Here is an 18454-nt window from a genome sequence, read left to right on the forward strand (position 1 = left end):
AGCCAGAAAAACTGATTTTTCCCGGCTTCTAGTTCATTTTAACCCCGGCTTACGAAACAGCTTCACGCTACACTGCCTCGATTTGCGCAAAATAGATGAAGCCGAAGCCGACCGAAGCCGTGCAAAAGAAGCCCAGAATCTCTCGGTGCCTCGGTCGCTCACGCTGTCACGCACTGCTCGTGGCTCTTCTTCCTCTTCCCGCTTGCATCACGCGCCGCCGCTCCTGCCTCCCGCTCGCACATCTCGCACTCGCCGGCGTCGGCGCGGCGGCACCCAGCCTGCTCGGCCCTCGCCTGCCGGCAGCTGCCGTTGCCCTCATGGGGCCGAGCCTCGCCCCTCGGCTGGCAGCCCCAGCTCGTCGCAGCGCCGCCGCAGCCCTAGGCTTCACGCGGTGCCTGCGCCTGTGCTTGCCAGAGTCCCGTATTGCCGAATAGAGCAGCTGAATATAGTAGCCGGCGAGCTGGCCAGCATGGAGCACCGCGGACGCCTGATCGGCCATACGTAGCGAGCTTAACGCGGCCACGGGTCCGTGTTCCCCGATGAGGAGTTGCAGCGGCGGCTGGCCGAGCTCCGACGTGATTTAGACGCCGTTAGCCGGATCAAGAACCACCCTCGGTTTACCTACGAGGCTACAACGCAAGCCGCCGGGGCTCCTCGTCGCCATGGAGACCCAGTGGAAGCCTATGGGCAGGTTCATGCGGGATGACTTCTTGGGTCGAGGATTCGACATGTTCTTATCCTCGCCCAAACTAAAACCCCTCCATTCGCCCAAACTCAAATTCTTATACGTAACATAGAGGGAAGCATGCACCACATAAACCGGAAACACACACGTAAAAGGAAATGGATTGAACCAGGCAACAGCCACAACTCCCGTACGTAGGCCATTGTTTAGATTGCAAGTTTTTTCACTCTCTCTCCATCACATCAAATTTTTGGACACATGCATGGAGTATTAAATGTAGATAAAAAAAATAACTAATTACACAGTTTGATTGTAAATTACGAGACGAATCTTTTAAGCCTAGTTAAGACATGATTGGACAATAATTGTCAAATACAAACGAAAGTGCTACAATGCCAAATATTGATTCCTAACCCTAATCTAAACAAGGACGTAAGCAGAGACGAGCAAAGCGGTGATTGAAACAGAAACGGGTGTGGAAATAAATGCGGAAGAGTTGGACGAAAATTTTTTTGTCAGAAATTTGTCTGGTTTCTACTTACAAAAATGGGCCGTCACTTTGTTTTAGCTAGCAGCGATTGAAATAGAAACGGATGTGGAAATAAATGCGGAAGAGTTGGACGAAATTTTTTTGTGGGCAGAAATTTGTCAGATTTCTACTCAAAAAATGGGCCATCACTTTGTTTTATTTTTCTCCTAAAAATTGGGGCAAAGCTCGTTGTCCTTTTGAAAAAAAATGTATGTTTTTACACTTGTTTGTTTGGTCCCGTGAGCTATAAGCAAGTACTTAACTATTGATCGAATCTAAAATATTTTGTTGTATATCATGTAAAGCATGTGGCGTGGTCGTATGCAATCACTTGTTGGAGACTTGGGTTTAAACCTCATGTGGCTTGTATTTTTTGCGTCTTTTTATAGTTGTGGGTGTTTTTGTTGTTGGGACTCAGATGTGCTGGAAAAAAAATATAGACGGAATAGGGACGGGATGTGAACTGAAATGTGGGTTGAACGTGGACTCGGAAAGGAAAACGGAAGGAATAGGCCAAAAAAAAAAAAGAGTACGACAGAAATTAGGAAGCGGACTAGAAGAAGAGGCAGAACAAAAGTACGGCAGAAATTTTGTATATTTATTATTAGGTATATATATAAATTATTATTAGGTGAGACGTATGTTTTCGGTGCACATTACCCCTACAATTAGTTTCAGTCTAGGAAAGAAACTTAAAATCGGCTCCGGAGTTTCTTTTTGACCCGCCCCGTCTGATCCGATTTGAGAACACCTTGTTTGTCACGCCGAGCAACTACGCGAAGCAAGCTCAAACACGCAAAAAAAAAAAACGGAAAAAAAAAAGCTGGATGGAGCAGGACACGTCACGTCACGAAACCAAACCAAGAAGCCGCATCCCTCCCGTCCTCCCGCTACGCGTCACCAAAAAGACCACGAAACCAGCCATCACCGATTCCAAGGCCGACGCCGGCAGGCAAGATATTTTGCGTCTCGCTTCGTCCACCTGTCGTCCCCGTGCTCTCGCCACGCCTCTCCCACCGCCTCGCCACCCCGACCCCGCTTTTAGCCGCAGGCAGCAGCATGGCCCTGCTCCCGTCCACCCACCCACCTCACCTCACCTCACCAGTCACCACCGAGACGAGATCGCAAATCCCACCCCCACGCCCCCGCACCCAGAAAAAAAAGTTCACACCAAATCCCCCTCCCCGACCCGATTCCATCCCTCCTTCCCCTCCCCATCCGCCGCCGCCGCCGCGCAAATCCGCAATCCCCTCGCCGCCGCCGCCATGGCGTCCTCCCGCACCTCCTGTGCCGACGTCGCCGACGCCGAGCCCGCCCCGCCGCCGCCCGTCACCGTCACCGCCCCCGCCCCGGCCGCCGCATCCAACGGCCCCGCCCGCTCCTCTTACGTCCCGCCCCACCTCCGCAACCGCCCCGCCGCCGCCCGCCTCCGCGCCCGCCTCCTCCGCCCCGCCGCCGCGCTCCACCGCCGACCTCCTCTCCCGCCCCACCGCCGCCGGCGGATTCGGCGGGGGCCGTCCCCGCGGGCGGTGGGACCGGGAGCCGGACCCGTTCGCGGACTCCGACCCGGCCCCCACCTCCCTCTCCGCCGCCGACACCCCGTTCGAGGAGCACCAGAACACGGGGATCAACTTCGACGCGTACGAGAACATCCCGGTGGAGACGTCCGGCCGCGACGTCCCTCCCCCCGTCTCGACCTTCGCGGAGATCGACCTCGGCGAGGCGCTCAACGACAACATCCGCCGGTGCAAGTACGTGCGCCCCACGCCCGTGCAGCGCCACGCCATCCCGATCTCGCTGGCGGGGCGGGACCTCATGGCCTGCGCGCAGACGGGGTCCGGGAAGACGGCGGCGTTCTGCTTCCCCATCATCAGCGGCATCATGAAGGGCCCGCCTGCGGGGAGGCCGCAGCGGGGTGGGGGCATGGGGATGAGGACCGCTTACCCGTCCGCGCTCATACTGTCGCCTACTAGAGAGCTCTCCACGCAGGTCGGTCATTCTAGAGCATGATTCTAGAGCAAGATTCGGCAGATCCATTCATGTATGTGGTGGGTGGTTGCTAATACTACGATGTTCTTTTTTTGTTTGTGTTGCAGATTCATGAAGAGGCGAGGAAATTTTCGTATCAGACTGGTGTTAGGGTAGTTGTTGCTTATGGAGGAGCGCCAATTACTCAGCAGGTACAGTCTATTTTTTCCTGTCAAAGTCTCTTTTTTCTTTTCAGTTTTTGAATACATCTCGGCAGCTGATTTGACATGGTTTAATGTACTGATGGACTATTTGTAGTTGTTAATCGCTGGATTAGTTTTGTGAAAGTTGTTTGCTTGGCATATATTTCTGACCCAATGTAACAGTTACCTGGTATACAACAATGCAATGTTTACATGTAACAGTTACCTGGTAGACAACAATGCAATGTTTACGCGGTACAGTATATGCTATTGCCTCTTTAAATAGGTCATGCTTGACCTCTCACTTTTATGATCTTGGTGAAATTTTGGTGCACATGTGAAAAGAAGGTTTATCGAGATTTTGTCTAAATAGCCATGCACAGAGAATTTGGAGCTTTATATTGATTTTTCTGTTAGAATGATAAGTTCATGTGATTCACGTGGCACAAGATTTAACCAAAAGAGAGAGTTGTTAAAGCATCATGGCACATTTTTGTTCAGTTCGTGTTAAGCCTTTACAATTGCAAAGGTGACGTAGTTAATACTAAAGGTTGCAAGGCATGGTACACAACATATAGCTCCCCTTATTTATCATTAGGTTAGAAATAATATATTTTTCCAAACATCCATTATGGAATGGTTGAACCTTTGACCATTACTTATTTTCTTAAATTTGTATCACATTCTAAATTTATACTCTTATTTGCAGTTAAGAGAGCTTGAGAGGGGTGTTGACATTCTTGTGGCTACCCCTGGCCGACTGGTTGATATGTTGGAAAGGGCAAGAGTATCTTTGCAGTCAATTAGATACCTTGCTCTTGATGAGGCAGATAGAATGCTTGATATGGGTTTTGAACCACAAGTTAGAAGAATTGTTGAGCAAATGGACATGCCTCTTCCAGGTGTCAGGCAGACAATGTTGTTTAGTGCGACGTTCCCAAAAGAGATCCAGGTTAGCGGTTTTCTTATATTTTGTTGGCATTACGACGATGATAAATGTTAAACCTGTGCGTTTCCTGAATAAGCGATCCTATTTCTTGTAAGCTGTTCTTTTAGTAAATCTGTGTCTTCGTTGTACTTTCTATTATATTTCTTCACTAATATCCTGTATTTGATCAGGCGTTGTGGCTATTAGCTTGGCATATGTTTCTAGAGGGATAACATTTATTTCCATGCTAGAAATTATTCAGAAATAGGAAAACAGAGAAAATTTGGCATATTTTGGCACATCTTATATCTGTTTTTTGTGCTTCAGTGTGTTGCAGGATTTTAATTCTGTCTATGAATGAAATGATCAATCTGATAAATCCACACTGGTATAGCTGAATATTTAATTTAATACGTGGGCAATGTGATACTGTCCATACTATAGTAATGGGTTGTGTTATGCAGTGCTAATATTTAACACAAATACCTTAGTATGCCTGATCTATTAATATGTGCATGTATATATCTGGTTCCTTTCTGTCTTGTCCATATCCAGCTTCTTGTTTATTTTCATAAAATGAAACAATTAGTGTGGACATCAGATTGTCTTTTGCTGTTACTTGTTCCGATCTCCAGATATATTTTTGAACCATCTTTTTTTTTCCCTTGTTGAGAACATCTGTTTGGTAATGATCAATCTGGGACATCTGTAACTTTATCAAGTTACTCCTTGTGCTGATTACTTTCTGTGTCAAAGTTCCAATTTGCATGCTTAATATTGATCTTACTCTAATGAATACAGAAAATGGCATCGGATTTCCTGGATAACTACATCTTCCTGGCTGTTGGAAGAGTTGGGTCGAGTACTGATTTGATTGCCCAGAGAGTTGAGTTTGTGCAGGAGTCAGATAAAAGAAGCCACCTGATGGATCTTCTTCATGCACAAAGAGATACAGGAAAGGTAATATTCGACAATCGGTTTTTTGTTCTGCAATTCAATCAACGTTCTAATATTTTATATTTATGTACTCATTTTCTTCTCTCTTTTCTGTTGCAGCAAACTCTCACGCTTGTCTTTGTGGGAACAAAGAGGGGTGCTGATTCATTGGAAAGTTGGTTGTGCATGAATGGGTTTCCAGCTACTTCTATTCATGGAGATAGAAACCAGCAGGTTTGTTTTTGTTTTTAATCTGTTCAGAACAGCTCATGTCTGTTCAGAACAGCTCATGTTGCCTAGAAACGGAGGCATTTAGCTATAATTGTTCGCTGCAGTATGTTTATACCACTGGACGGTGCCATGAAATACATATTAAACATGTTACTGTTGCTATCTGGTTTAGTGGTGTTCTGGAAGCTTTATTGAGCATTTTGTTATATCCAGATATTGTTAGTATTACAGAGCACACTTTTAGATCTACATAGCACACTGAGAAGATTTTGCTATTGCTGTCTACTTGTTTGTTCATATATCAAGTTTGAAGTTCCAATGTTGCTGTATTCTTTAACCATGTTCGGCTTTATTTTTTAGAAGTCTGTGGCTACTTGTTATAAACTAACATGTTTTTTTGACAATGGTCTTTTCCTAATGTAATTGATCTACTGTTTTTGGCAGGAAAGAGAATATGCTTTGAGATCCTTCAAGAGTGGGCAAACTCCTATTTTAGTTGCAACTGATGTGGCAGCTCGGGGCCTTGACATTCCTCATGTTGCTCATGTTGTGAACTTTGATCTCCCCAATGATATTGATGACTACGTACACAGGATTGGAAGAACTGGAAGAGCTGGGAAGAGCGGACTTGCAACTGCCTTCTTCAATGATAATAACTCATCACTGGCAAGATCTCTTGCTGACCTAATGCAAGAATCTAACCAAGAAGTACCGGCATGGATCTTGCGCTATGCAGCTCGTCCTTCTTATGGTGGTGGTGGGAGTAACCGGCGATCAGGTGGAGGGGGGCGCTTTGGTGGCCGTGACTTCCGCAATGATTCTTCCTCATTTGGCAAGGGGGGATCTCGAGGTGGTGGTGACTACTACGGTGGAGGCAGCAGTGGTAGTTATGGTGGTGGCTCCTCATATGGTGGTGGTGGATACGGTGGTGGAGCTGGGGCTCCGAGTGCCTGGGATTAATGTTATAGTTGCTCCCATGTAGGGTCTGCCAAGTTTAGGTCACTTTTTACTCTAGTTTCATTTAGGTATACATTTTTGGTAGGAGCTGTTATACAGCAACAGTACAAGGTGAATGTGGTCATCCCCTTTTTTTTTTCTGTTTACTACTCGCAGCAGTCTTATCTTGCAGATGTCCATTACGGAGAGCGTTCTTGAGGACATTCAAGCACACGAGATTCCTAGTTAGGTGAAATTCCTTGGTAGGGATAGTAGCTAGGCTGACATGTAGTGCTTGGTGCGAAATTTCTCCCTTTGCTTTTCTTTCCTTTTAGTGTCAAATTTTGGTGGTCGGTTGTAAAGCTTGTGTTGAGGGGGCTTTTGCGGCTTGATTTTTGTCCTGGATTCAGAGTCTTGACACCCGGAGGTTGAAGAAGCGGTAGGATGATGATGATAGTCCTTTAGATCCCTGTGTTGTAATGTATATACTGTGAGGTGAGGCTGGTTACAATAAATTATGTAGGCTTGTTTAGAGGAAGAAGGGGGAAGTTGTGTGTGCTGGTTTCTTCATAGAAGATTCCAGTTATTGTGTACTGCGAATTTGTTTTGGATGGAGTTAAAACTGATATTATCAATGTCATCCAGATGCTGTCTCCTGTATTACTGTTTCATTCATTTATTTATTTCTGGTGGTAATGTTGCCATGACATGATATGCGCGTGCAGATGTTTGTGCTTATGTTTGGTTTTGTATTGTCATGTTGTGTCTCAATATCCGTGGCTTTCTAAGTTCTGATTCTAGTGGTATCTGAACAAGCAATACCCAATTTTTATGCACCGTTACGGATGTGCGTGGGGGTTGCCTCTATTATACCATGCAAAAATATGAAACGTACTGTGAATTGGATGATTCCTGTTTACATAGATTACAGAGACATCTTAACAATAGAGGTGGAAAATGGTCGTAACGTTACACAATACAACCGATCCTATCCTATTGTACCAGATGGATCAATCACATCTGTACCATATTATAAGAGCCACTACTTCGATGATGCATTTTGGTTGTTCAAATTGTCAATCGGAAATGCTCCTTGTGGGGCGTCCAGCAGTCCGGACGACGGCTTCCCAGGCCTATGCAACGGACCGGCTCAACAGGCCCACACTTCTCTATTATAAAACAACTGCTGGACACCGATTTCCCCAATCCTCCTCGCTCGCTTGTCGCGGCATTCTTCATTGCCGCACCACGCCATCGACCTCCGCGGTAGATTCCACCATGTTGCCAGCTGCTCGCCTTCTCCAGCGCGGGGGTGCCTCGCCACGATGTTCTCAAGCGTGCAGGACGCCTAGCCATGGGCATGGCACCAGCCTGCCACGACCTTCTCTAGTAGCGGGTGGCGCCTCGCCGCGGGAGGCCACACCCGCCTGACCGCCGCTGCTGCCTCCACCGCGGGGGCGCCACCACACACCGCTGAGCCCACGCTGCCGCGGATTGCGGCGTGGTCCATGACGACGGTTGTGGCGCACCTGGGCGCCTACTTGGCACCATCCTTCCTTTCTCCACCGCGTCGAGCCGCCCGCCTGCCGCCATCTCGCTTTCCACTATACTCAAGCGCCGCTTGCTGGCTACCGTAGTTCCCCACAAGGCTGACCGTGGCCGCCGACGATGTCGTGTTTTCAGGTGTTTCAAATGTATTTGTTCAAGTGTTCATCTGGATATTGCATATGTTGCAATGGTTATATACGCATGTTGCAAGCGTATGTTTCATGTAGCAAGCATATGTTTAAGGTGTTTCAGGAGTTTGAAACGCATGTTTCAAGTGTTTTATCTGCATGTTGCATAACATGCATATTGCAAGCATATGTTTCAAGTGTTTCATACGTATGTTGCAAGTTTTCATCTAGATGTTGCAAAAGTAGATCTGGTTGTTGTATATGTTTTTGCAATGGATTTCAAGTGTTTTCACGTGTTTCAGACGTATGTTGCAAGTGTTTCAGCTGTTTCAAACGTATGTTGCAAGTGTTTTCATCTAGATGTTGCAAAAGTAGATCGGGATGTTGCACATGTTGTAATAGGACTCACCTGCTGCAAACGCCTGCCGCTGCTTCTGGGGCGCCCCCATGGGTCACCGTGCGGGGGCCTGGGGCTGGCTGACGCCTCCGCAAGCAGGGCAGGTGACTTGGACCCATGTGGCTTTTCTTACATGCGAGCGTGATAGTCATCGGGAAAAAGAGCGAGCGCGATGGTTGGGGCAGGAAGCAGCATGGGGTTCCGTGTGGTGGGGGGGGGGGGGGGGCGCGAAAACAGGCGGGCGCCGTCTCTCTTACGTGCGTGGCAGCATCTAGACGCTAGCGCCCTAGACAGACGTCCAGGCGCTAGCAAGTCCGGTTATCAATACAATTGCACAAGCATCTCTTAAAAGCATAATTAAAGTGGCTGCTAGTCATTTAAGTTTCATGTGACATACACAGAAGGTGATTGACCTGTTTCTAGTCCTTAAGATGGTTCAATTTGTTTATAGTTTCGACATTCCCATAAAGTTTGGGCTCTTTATGAAGATTGTGAGATTGATTCAACAGAACTGAAAAGAAAATAAAATGCACGGCAAGAGCATGTAGGCACGTAATTCAAAATTTGGGCAGATTTTGTTTGAATAACAAAGTAGTTTAAAACAATATACTAATTTTTTTTTACTAGCATCATGGTATTATAACAATTTTGTTATACTTATTTTTACAAACTAGCATAATGATATTATAACAATATACTAAAATGAGCTCCATTGAATTTTTGCAACTAGTAAAAATTGAGGTATCTTAAAATGAGTATATATATAAAAATATTCAAACTGATAATTGAGGATGTAGGTGGTATATTGAAGACGGGGTAAACTACACCTTGGAGTAGAAAAAATCACTATACACATTTTTTCCTTATCCCTCGATCCGTCGTCCCTCACTCCCACCACTATTCTTCTATCATTCACTTTGGTCCTTCTTTTGCTCTCACCTCCCTTTTACCGTCCCTTAGTTCGTCATCGCTTGCTTAGTGTGAAGCAGCAAAACTTCACCGGCATCATACCACCCATGTTGTGGCCTAGCCAGTTCAGCTCGAGCCCATACGCATGGCACCTTGGCACGCACACATCTGTCACACACATTTAGGTTTAAGTTTGTAATTGTGCTCTGCTAACCTTCTATCTTAGATTAATACTTTAAAAGTTTTTATATAAAAAGGTACCTATTAGCAATTTCCATATGTATGTGCAAGTTTAATTTTTTCTTGATTTATTTTATACGTACACTAGGTCATTTAAGTTATTCCAAGTTAAGCACTCCAGGTTCATATCAAAGACAAAAAACATGCTGAGGTCATAGATACACTTACTGAATTTAAGGATTTGGATGAAAACATGCTGTTATTTTATCACAAAACATGTGATGGCTTATTATTATCTTTGTATCATTTTACTTTTCAAGCAATAGGAACCTTTTATATTTTCCCTAGGCACACTTGAGTTATACAGTACAATAAAAATATCGATTAAATTATTTAAAGCTTTTCTACATTTTCATGCGTTTATAACTTAAACATAGAATTAAATTTGTAATACATTCTATGCTACTCAGATTGGCTTGAATCTTTAATTTTGGCAACATGATTTTACCTAACATTATACCATGCTGATTCCAGTATTTCTGGGTGAATAGTTTAGCCTAAATAAAATAAATAACATATTGTACGAAATAATTATTATGGCTAACATAATAAGCTTATCTGGTGATTTATGGCTTTTATAAGATAGATAAAAACATAAAAATGCTATTAAAAATGGATTTGCTGTTTTATGAATTTTCTATAATTAGTATTTCAAGTTCTGCTAGTGGTTAAATAAAATTTTAAAATACTCAAAACCGCAAATTCTTCAGCTTAGGCTTTTCTCACCTGGCCTAGACTATCCCTCACCCACTCCATCTCACTGACATACAGAACACCAAAAGTTCTGCTAATTGAAACATAAACACTATACAAAAACATAGCAGAGAAGCTTAACAAGCTCAGACTTGGCAGAAGCTTAACAATTTGAGGAGAGCATCGCCTCTAGAAACCACAATAGTATATAAAAGCTTTATATGGGCGGCACTTTTTTTGTTTGTACTGGCGTTTTTTGTTTGTACGGCAGCAGATGTATCCTAAAGCAGAGTCGGTACTTGCTTCATATTTCTCAAAATCCTGAGTCATTACTGTGATTTTTCAGCATAAGTAACAATCTGTGGAGGGGGGGCTGGAACCTTGTGAATCTGTAGCTACTCTAACTTAATTGTTGAATGAACTTCTGATTATCATTTTCATTGTTCTAGAGGGTATTTTTCTGATGATAATGATCTCATGAAGCAATACTGGGTCGAAGCGGAGTACGGTAATCATGATCTCATTGTTGCCGTGCACCATACCATTGGTCCATTCATAGGTCCTTTTAGTTTGATTGATGTGATGAACCTTGCTTGTAAAACTATAGTTATGTTGAGAATACATTTGCCCTAGGATGATACTTTATTTACATTTTTTTTGAAATTTGAATTTAATGAGAATTTGTTGATTTGAGTTTTAGAAATTTGTACGAACTCCTAGCATTTTTTGTTTGAAATACGTCCTGTCAAACAGATAGAATTTATAGAGTATGTGAAGAAGAAAAAAGAGAAACACAGTAAGTAGGGGGCCCTGATTTGTTTTGAGCTCAAACTGTGGAGCAAAGCTCCCCAACATTTTATTAAAAGTAGAGAGCGCTGTACAAAGGGGTGGTTAGTGGAAGGCTAACCAAGAGAACTAACCTAATTACAAGGACTATTGGAGTCACAAAACAGCACAAAATGAGAAAACCCTATTACAGAGAGTTGATCAAATTCATAACTAACGGATGAAAACAAGCTGGCAAACAATTCAGGTGAAATTTAAGTTTGGTTGAGTAGGGCCCCTGATTTTCAGGGTTTCTGCTGGAGTTTTGCCTCTTGGGACAATTGTAAGAGAGATGATCAACATCACCACAACACAAAGCACTTGTTGGGGGTATTTGGGGCACTGCTCTTCATTGGGGTGTTGTTGGGCGTTCCCTAGCGTGGAGCTTGATTGCCATTCTGCTACTAGTTCTAGGGACGCTACTGGCTCTGGTTGCAGTTCCATTGATTGGATGGTCCCTTGTACTTTTGTTGATAGCCTTACTGCTGATTGGTGCGCTGGTGAACATTTCCTCCAAAAACTGGCTCTTGAGCCTTCCTCTTCTTTGCCTCCATCTCCTTGTGCTTATTATCAATCACGATAGCGCGGTCGACCAGGCATAAAAATTGGCGTAGGTGTTGGACATTAGCTGCAACTGGAGGCCATCGTACAGACCCTTGAGCCTAGCATGACAACTGAGTGAACTTGTCCTGATATTCGCTCACCTCATTGATCCTTGCCTCAGAGTCTAGAACTCTTCTTGCTTGAGCTCTACCAAACCTGTGGGAATGTGATTAGACCTAAAATTCTCTCTGAACTCCTGCCAAGTGATAGCAGGAGCATTGTTGGGACGTCCATACTAGAATGACTCCCACTAGTCCTATGCTGCTCCCTGAAGTTGGCCAGATGCGTATAGCACCTTCTTGCGGTCATTGCACTGCGCTATCTCTAGCTTCTTCTCCACTGCACGGAGCCAATCATCAGCTTCCAAAGGATCAGCGGCGTGATTGAACACCAAAGAGTGACCCTTCAAAAACTCGCCACGCTTGTCCCGAGGTGGAACATGTGGCGCTCCTCTAGCTGGTGGATTCTGTATATGCTGCACTAGTGTCTGCATCAACTACGTCTGCACTACCAGCAATTGCTCAATGCTCGGTGGTGGTGGTGGTGGATCATTGCCAACACCTCTGCCACCTCTGCCTCTTCTACCCTTGGTGGCCATGTTTTTTCCAAAACAGTGGTAAAAAATTTAGAGATATCCAAGTTATAGATCACTTATAAAAGATAAAGAATAATGCTAGAAGTTTTCTGGGCGAGGTCCATCAACAGTAGATCGGTAAACACAGTCATAACTCGAGTTCCAGATACCCAACAGAGGCATTATTTACATGCTTGGAAAGCTTAAGAAGTTATTTACAACGTTTATTTAGATCATTTTTCCAGTTTTTGTTGTTAAATTAGTAAAAAACAGAGGACAACAGAGACAGCTAGAATTCCAGGCAGCGCAGAAACTTCAACTTGTAACAGCTATATCTCCCAAACCATAACAGATAAAAGGGTGATTCTTGAGGCCATAGAAAGATACATTCCCATAAAAATGTCGTTATTTTTGGTCTTATGGAATTAAATGAGCATAAAGATTAAAGCAGATTGGTCTGAAAAACAGAACTGAGAGAGCATGATATAACCAACTCAAACTATTTATTCATTAATCTTAGACCTTAAATACTTAACTAAGATATTTGTGGACATGCCCACAATATCCCAGCACTCATTACAAAAACTCCAACTCAACCATAAACACAATCATAAACCAACTAAGCAAACCAAAGTTCACACTGCACACATTAGACTTGACTCACTAATGCTACTAGAATTTTTATTACATTGAAGGGACATCCAACTCCTATGGTGAAAAGGCAGGGGGCATGTAACACCCTAGGTGCCACAAAAGCCCAGGATGTCACTAACATCCCTTCCCTCATGCCAAAGTCTAAAACTCGGCAACATAAACCCATGAACAAAGTGTAACGCGGAAGCAACAACAAGAACAAAACTATAATTAAGTAAAGCTCCAACTTAAATATTTGGTTTAAACCATGAAGGATCACCATGAAGATAAACTAAGTTTATTACAACAATCCAAGAGTGATATTATTATATCTAAATGTGGGTGAAACTGTGAAGATGTGCCGCTAATCCGATCCGTTCAAGCAAAGCATCCAATCAAGCACCTGGAAAGATAGAAGGGTGAGAATAATAAGTGATGATAGACAATAAAACAATGAAGAAAGATTCAACAATGAAGATCATGTATAAATTACTTTAAAGGATAAGTGATTTCATGATTATATCATCTTGGTTTCATTCATGTTATGAAAAAGTGTAGGTAGAATAAATAACAAGTCAAGCTGTAGCAACCACCTCTATGTTTACTTGCCTCGAAAGACGATGCAAGAACATGAGCGAAGAATGATCCAAAGGTACACCACCTTTCCAAACATCATTACCTCAAAAACATACTCATACTAACACATACAAATAACACATAAAGCATTCATACGGCCTGCGCTATCGTTTCCCTCAAAACAGCGACCAAACAACCCACCAACAGCAGCAACCATGCTTCACATTTTTTGTGTGGATAAATTACATGTTCAAAAATTAATAAACTCATACTGAAGATGGAAAACACCATTATATACAACTTTTATATAAAACAATCTAGCATATGAGATCTCCAAGATGGCATAAACAACCTCTGAACTTAACTGAACTTTTCTAACAACAAAAACAGGACAGCAAGCTTCTAAAATTCATAACTAGAGATATACTAATTAAAAAATTATAAGATTTACCAATATAGAAATATTAACTAATATTCTACGACCTTCATGTTATAACCTTTGGATTTTAAGGATTGAAAGATACTCATAACAAGCGAAGAATATAACTATACTTTCTGATAGCAGAACAACAACAGCTGACTAAAACACACATAACTAGAGTTATAATGATCCAAAATCTATGATGTTTAACAATCTGGAAAGCTTATGAAATTCCACACAACTTTCATTTAGATCATTCCACGAGGTTCTGGACTTTAGATACGATAAAACTAAATGCATCTAATACTGTCCAGAATTCTGACAGTGCAAGAGCATCATCAAACAACGACCATATCTCCCCAACCATAAAGTCTATAAATGTAATTTCTATGCCAAAAGAAAGGTAATCAAGTCTAATACTTGCATATAATTTTTGTATGATTTTTAGACATATAAAACTGGCCCTAAACAGCACCAAACCCATGACTGCGCAATCTGAAAAACTGCAGGGCCCAAATTCGAGGTTATAACCTTAACCCCGTGAACTAATTGACCCAATACGGTAAACCCTAGCATGGATTTCACATCAAAACAGTAGGGAAACAAAGATCTTACCCCAAAAGCAACTGTGACATGATACACAACGATTGATCTCCTATTTTTCACTTGCTGTGATCCCCACTGTTACTCCTCTTGTCGTCTCGATCTACTCCACCCGTAGGAACACCATCAAGAACAACGAAGGGAAGCATGGAATTGAGAGGGAAACAAGAAGAGAAGAAGATGACCAACCGGTTCTAGAGGAAGAACGATACAGCGACGAACAGCGGCCCTAATTTCTTGCCCTCTTCTCTCTTCTCTACCCTCGGGTCTTCTCTTCTCTCGTGAATATGAGGCGGTGGCGGCAGTTCAAGAGACGAAGGGGATTAGGTTTTGTAGGGAGAAGAAAGGAACAGCCCAAGGAAGGAAACTAAAAGGACTCGATGAAACAAATGGCGAGGCGGGCACTGCAGCCGCGCACTGCAGTAACAACGTTACTGTTCACACATTTTTTTCCTCCCCCAATCTTCCGACAACCATAGCTTCTTGATCCGAAGTCAAAAAAATGCGTATGAGTAGTCAAATGACATGAATTCGATGAGCTCTATGTAACTATAGGATCTGATCGTCTATCCGAGCAACGGATTAAAAAATATTGTTTTGCCACTCATTAAGACACCTTTTTAATTATTTACCACTTTACGCTTCTTAACATATAACACATATTTTGGGGTGTTACAGGGCATCCTCCTGTAGATCTTGGGCATCTTGAGATGTTCTCTTAAGCCATCGTTTTGCTCACGGGTTCGCTTGTGTGCTTTCTTTTCAGCTCTTAGCTCCTTTGGAAGAATTTCAATTTGTACCAACTACTTGTGAGCAAAGCAGATCATCACTTCAACAGTCGGACCAACGTCATGAGGTTCCATCATAGCCCATCTATCCCCACGGTAAAGAGGAATGTACCAGAATTGGTCTTCCCGCATAGCCTGAAAACATCAAGCACGGAGGCCCAGACAGGCGTGGAGAGCTGCATCCTCCATGCTATCCACCATAGTGGCACGACTAGCGACATGGTCGTAGACGAAATTCACCCGAGGAGCTTGCTTATCTTCGTCCCAAATAAAGATAGTCACTGTCGACTTCCAGTGGGAAGACTCCAAGGGATGCCTGTTTTCCTCACTATAATATTCCACAGAGGGCTATAGGTCAGAGTAGTAGGTTGAAGTGTCCTCATGAGATGGGAGTGATAGTAGCCAGCGTCATTTCCTGGCTTGGAGTAGTAATACTTCGTCCATCCCATGGGGGACTCATCCTCCTCTGCTGGAGCATCCTGTGGTGGCTTAGGGGCACCATGCTCAGGTTGACCACCTCTAGGGATGGCATCTTCTTCATGGTGGTTCTCCTTGGCTAGAATCTCCACTTCTTCCTCCTCATCATCCTCCACGTCCACTGTATCCACAACATCCTCCTCCCCGAGAGTTTCCTCTGGGATCTCCTCAACTTCAGGCTCATCATGGGGCTCCATAGGCGCATACCTCGAGGGAAGGTATCCTCCAACACTCATTCGAGCAAGATGGAGTTAGAATAGAGGCAATTGATTTTATATAATAGAACAAAGTTATGAAGAGCATCTGTTAGCAAATAACAAGATGAAGACAGAAAGCATGAAGTAGATGAACAAGAAGCATCCTAAGATGGCCAATTTTAGTTGGGCTTGCGTCCTACAGTCAGCAATGGCTTTGACACCACTTTATAGCACCGGGTTCTAAGGACAAAACTAGAAACACACCATATGTGAGCCCATGAAGTCAAATAACGCATATGGCTATAAATAGGGGTAATCTCAAAGGACCATGCTTAATACATAACATATTAGTACAAAGAAGATAATCTTAGGCAAAAACAACGGATAGACAACTCTAATCTTCGGGTGAAGACTCCACTCCATAGGGACAACTAACTGGTGGATCACAAACCTAAATGCTCCAGAATCTAGCATTCTCATACCCATCCGAATTTTTTCCAAAGTATACAAAAGTAAAGCAAGCATAAGTACATATCAAACTCAGCAGATACAACATCGGGTTATGAAGCTCAAAAGGATGACACTAGTTTACTGCGATTAGCATTTTAATGAGTCACAATTTTAATATTTAAGTAGTATATAGTTGTGCTTAAGCCCCAATTAAACCACATGATCATATAAGATAGCAATAATCATCATCATTAAGTGAACAAAATATTCTATTAGTTTTCAAGGCCGCTCGTGACTACGAGCATGGCTGTTATAATAGTTTTACACTCTATAGAGTTTATACACTTTCACCGTGAGTCATGTTGCCCATATGCCTGGGTTAATTATTGTCAAAACACTTTCAAGGTGAGTAGGTAGGGTACACTATGAAGTTTTTCAAAGGTTTGTCTAAGAAGTTTGTAGCCGCTAGGTTCTAATGGCCTACAAAGATAGAACTCCCCTTCCAAATGGCACATTTTAGGCAGGCTATACACATAGGGACAGATGACACACTATACCCAACTCAGTCAAACCCCTTTTGCACCATTCGGTAACCACTAACAAGCTAGAAAAGGTCCTTCTACTAAACTAAAGCTAGAGTCATATAGCCCTAATGGTTGTACTGTAAGTCCCGAATTTTGCTCACAATAAGTCCTTAGGGATGACCAAGAGCATCATGTATAAAAGCCAAATGCTCCCTCGCCCTACGTCCATGTTCCTAAAAAGCAAGTTTTATCCTTTGTTGCATAAAGCCATTAGTCAATATTTAGATCATGTATAATTAAATCTAGAGCTAGCAAAACTACTCATATGCAAGTAAAGCCATAGGTATCAAGGTACAAGGTAATGAAGTACTAGATCAATCCTTTGGGGGAACAAACTAGACACGTGCACATGAATTTATAGTGAATTTATGGTTCATAGGTAACAAGGATGATCCCATTGTATAGTTGCCTTACTCAAAAGGTTCCTGCTGGTCCTGGTCATTAACAAAGTACTCCTAGTCACCCACGTACTGCTATCCACATAGCAACACACAAGCATCGATATCTAGACGCAATCATGCTTAGCAAACATGGACTACAGATTAGAACAGTACACCAACAGTGGAAAAAGATGTTAAAAAGCTTATAAATCTGATCTAAGCTTTGCTACGATCACATAGGCGCAAATTGCACTCAAATCTGATCTAAAACGAAGAAGATGTGATGAAATTGGGCTCTAGATGGCAGTTCTGTAATTAACGTGAACTATTTTTGTAATAAAGTAAATAAATTCGTGATTTAAATCTGAACCGAGGACGGCGGGCAGAATAATGAAGATAGCGAGGGGGTTTTCTGAAACAGTGATGGCCGAACCGGTATGGTTAGAACGGACCGTTATATCTGATGTGGACGGTGGAGGTTAGAAGGGGAAGAAGGGGTCACCGACGCACAGTGAACCGACGGCGACGGCATTGTCGGAATAGGCCGGACCTCGCTGGCGTTCATCGTTTCCGTGAACCCGAGCGTCATTGGTCGAAATAAAAGCACTGGGAGGGAGAGAGAAGCACTGCGAACTCGAAGAGGGGTTCGGTAAGAGCCATGAAGAAGCGAAGGCGGCGATGAGCTTGGTTTGGCGGCTAGGTTACGACGGCGAGCACGCGAGCAGCACAGAGAGAGAGAGAGAGAGAGGCGGGTTGAACGAGAGGCCTTGGGCACCCCTTACCTTCCTACTAGGACCGGCAAGCAACCCCAAACGGCGGCGAAGCGGCGAGACGAGACCAGTGGCGGCGGCTAGGGTTTACAGCGGCACTGCGAGCTCGAGATAGGGCGGCACGATTTCTTGGGTTATGGAAACTATGTGAGGGGGGCAAGTTTGCGTGAATGTTAATGGTATTAGGAGTCCATACTTTAAAACCTTTAGAGGGCTGAGACAGGAGGACCCTCTCTCTCCTC

The 18454-nt window shown here is 43.6% G+C and overlaps 1 long non-coding RNA gene and 1 pseudogene across 1 annotated transcript; one reads left to right on the top strand and one right to left on the bottom strand.

Annotated features, from left to right (window-relative positions):
* The first annotated feature begins 2346 nt into the window (after positions 1-2346).
* Positions 2347-7056, top strand: LOC136484097 (DEAD-box ATP-dependent RNA helicase 52C-like; annotated as a pseudogene).
* Positions 7057-12880: 5824 nt separating this feature from the next.
* On the bottom strand, positions 12881-14948 carry LOC136482602 (uncharacterized). Its single transcript, XR_010765132.1, has 3 exons — positions 14756-14948; positions 14579-14669; positions 12881-13369 (listed from the first exon to the last, which is right to left on the bottom strand). It is a non-coding gene; the product is annotated as an uncharacterized lncRNA (long non-coding RNA).
* Between the last annotated feature and the right edge of the window lie 3506 nt (positions 14949-18454).

This window comes from Miscanthus floridulus, chromosome 9, assembly GCF_019320115.1.
Source record: "Miscanthus floridulus cultivar M001 chromosome 9, ASM1932011v1, whole genome shotgun sequence".
NCBI classification, from domain to species: Eukaryota; Viridiplantae; Streptophyta; class Magnoliopsida; order Poales; family Poaceae; genus Miscanthus; species Miscanthus floridulus.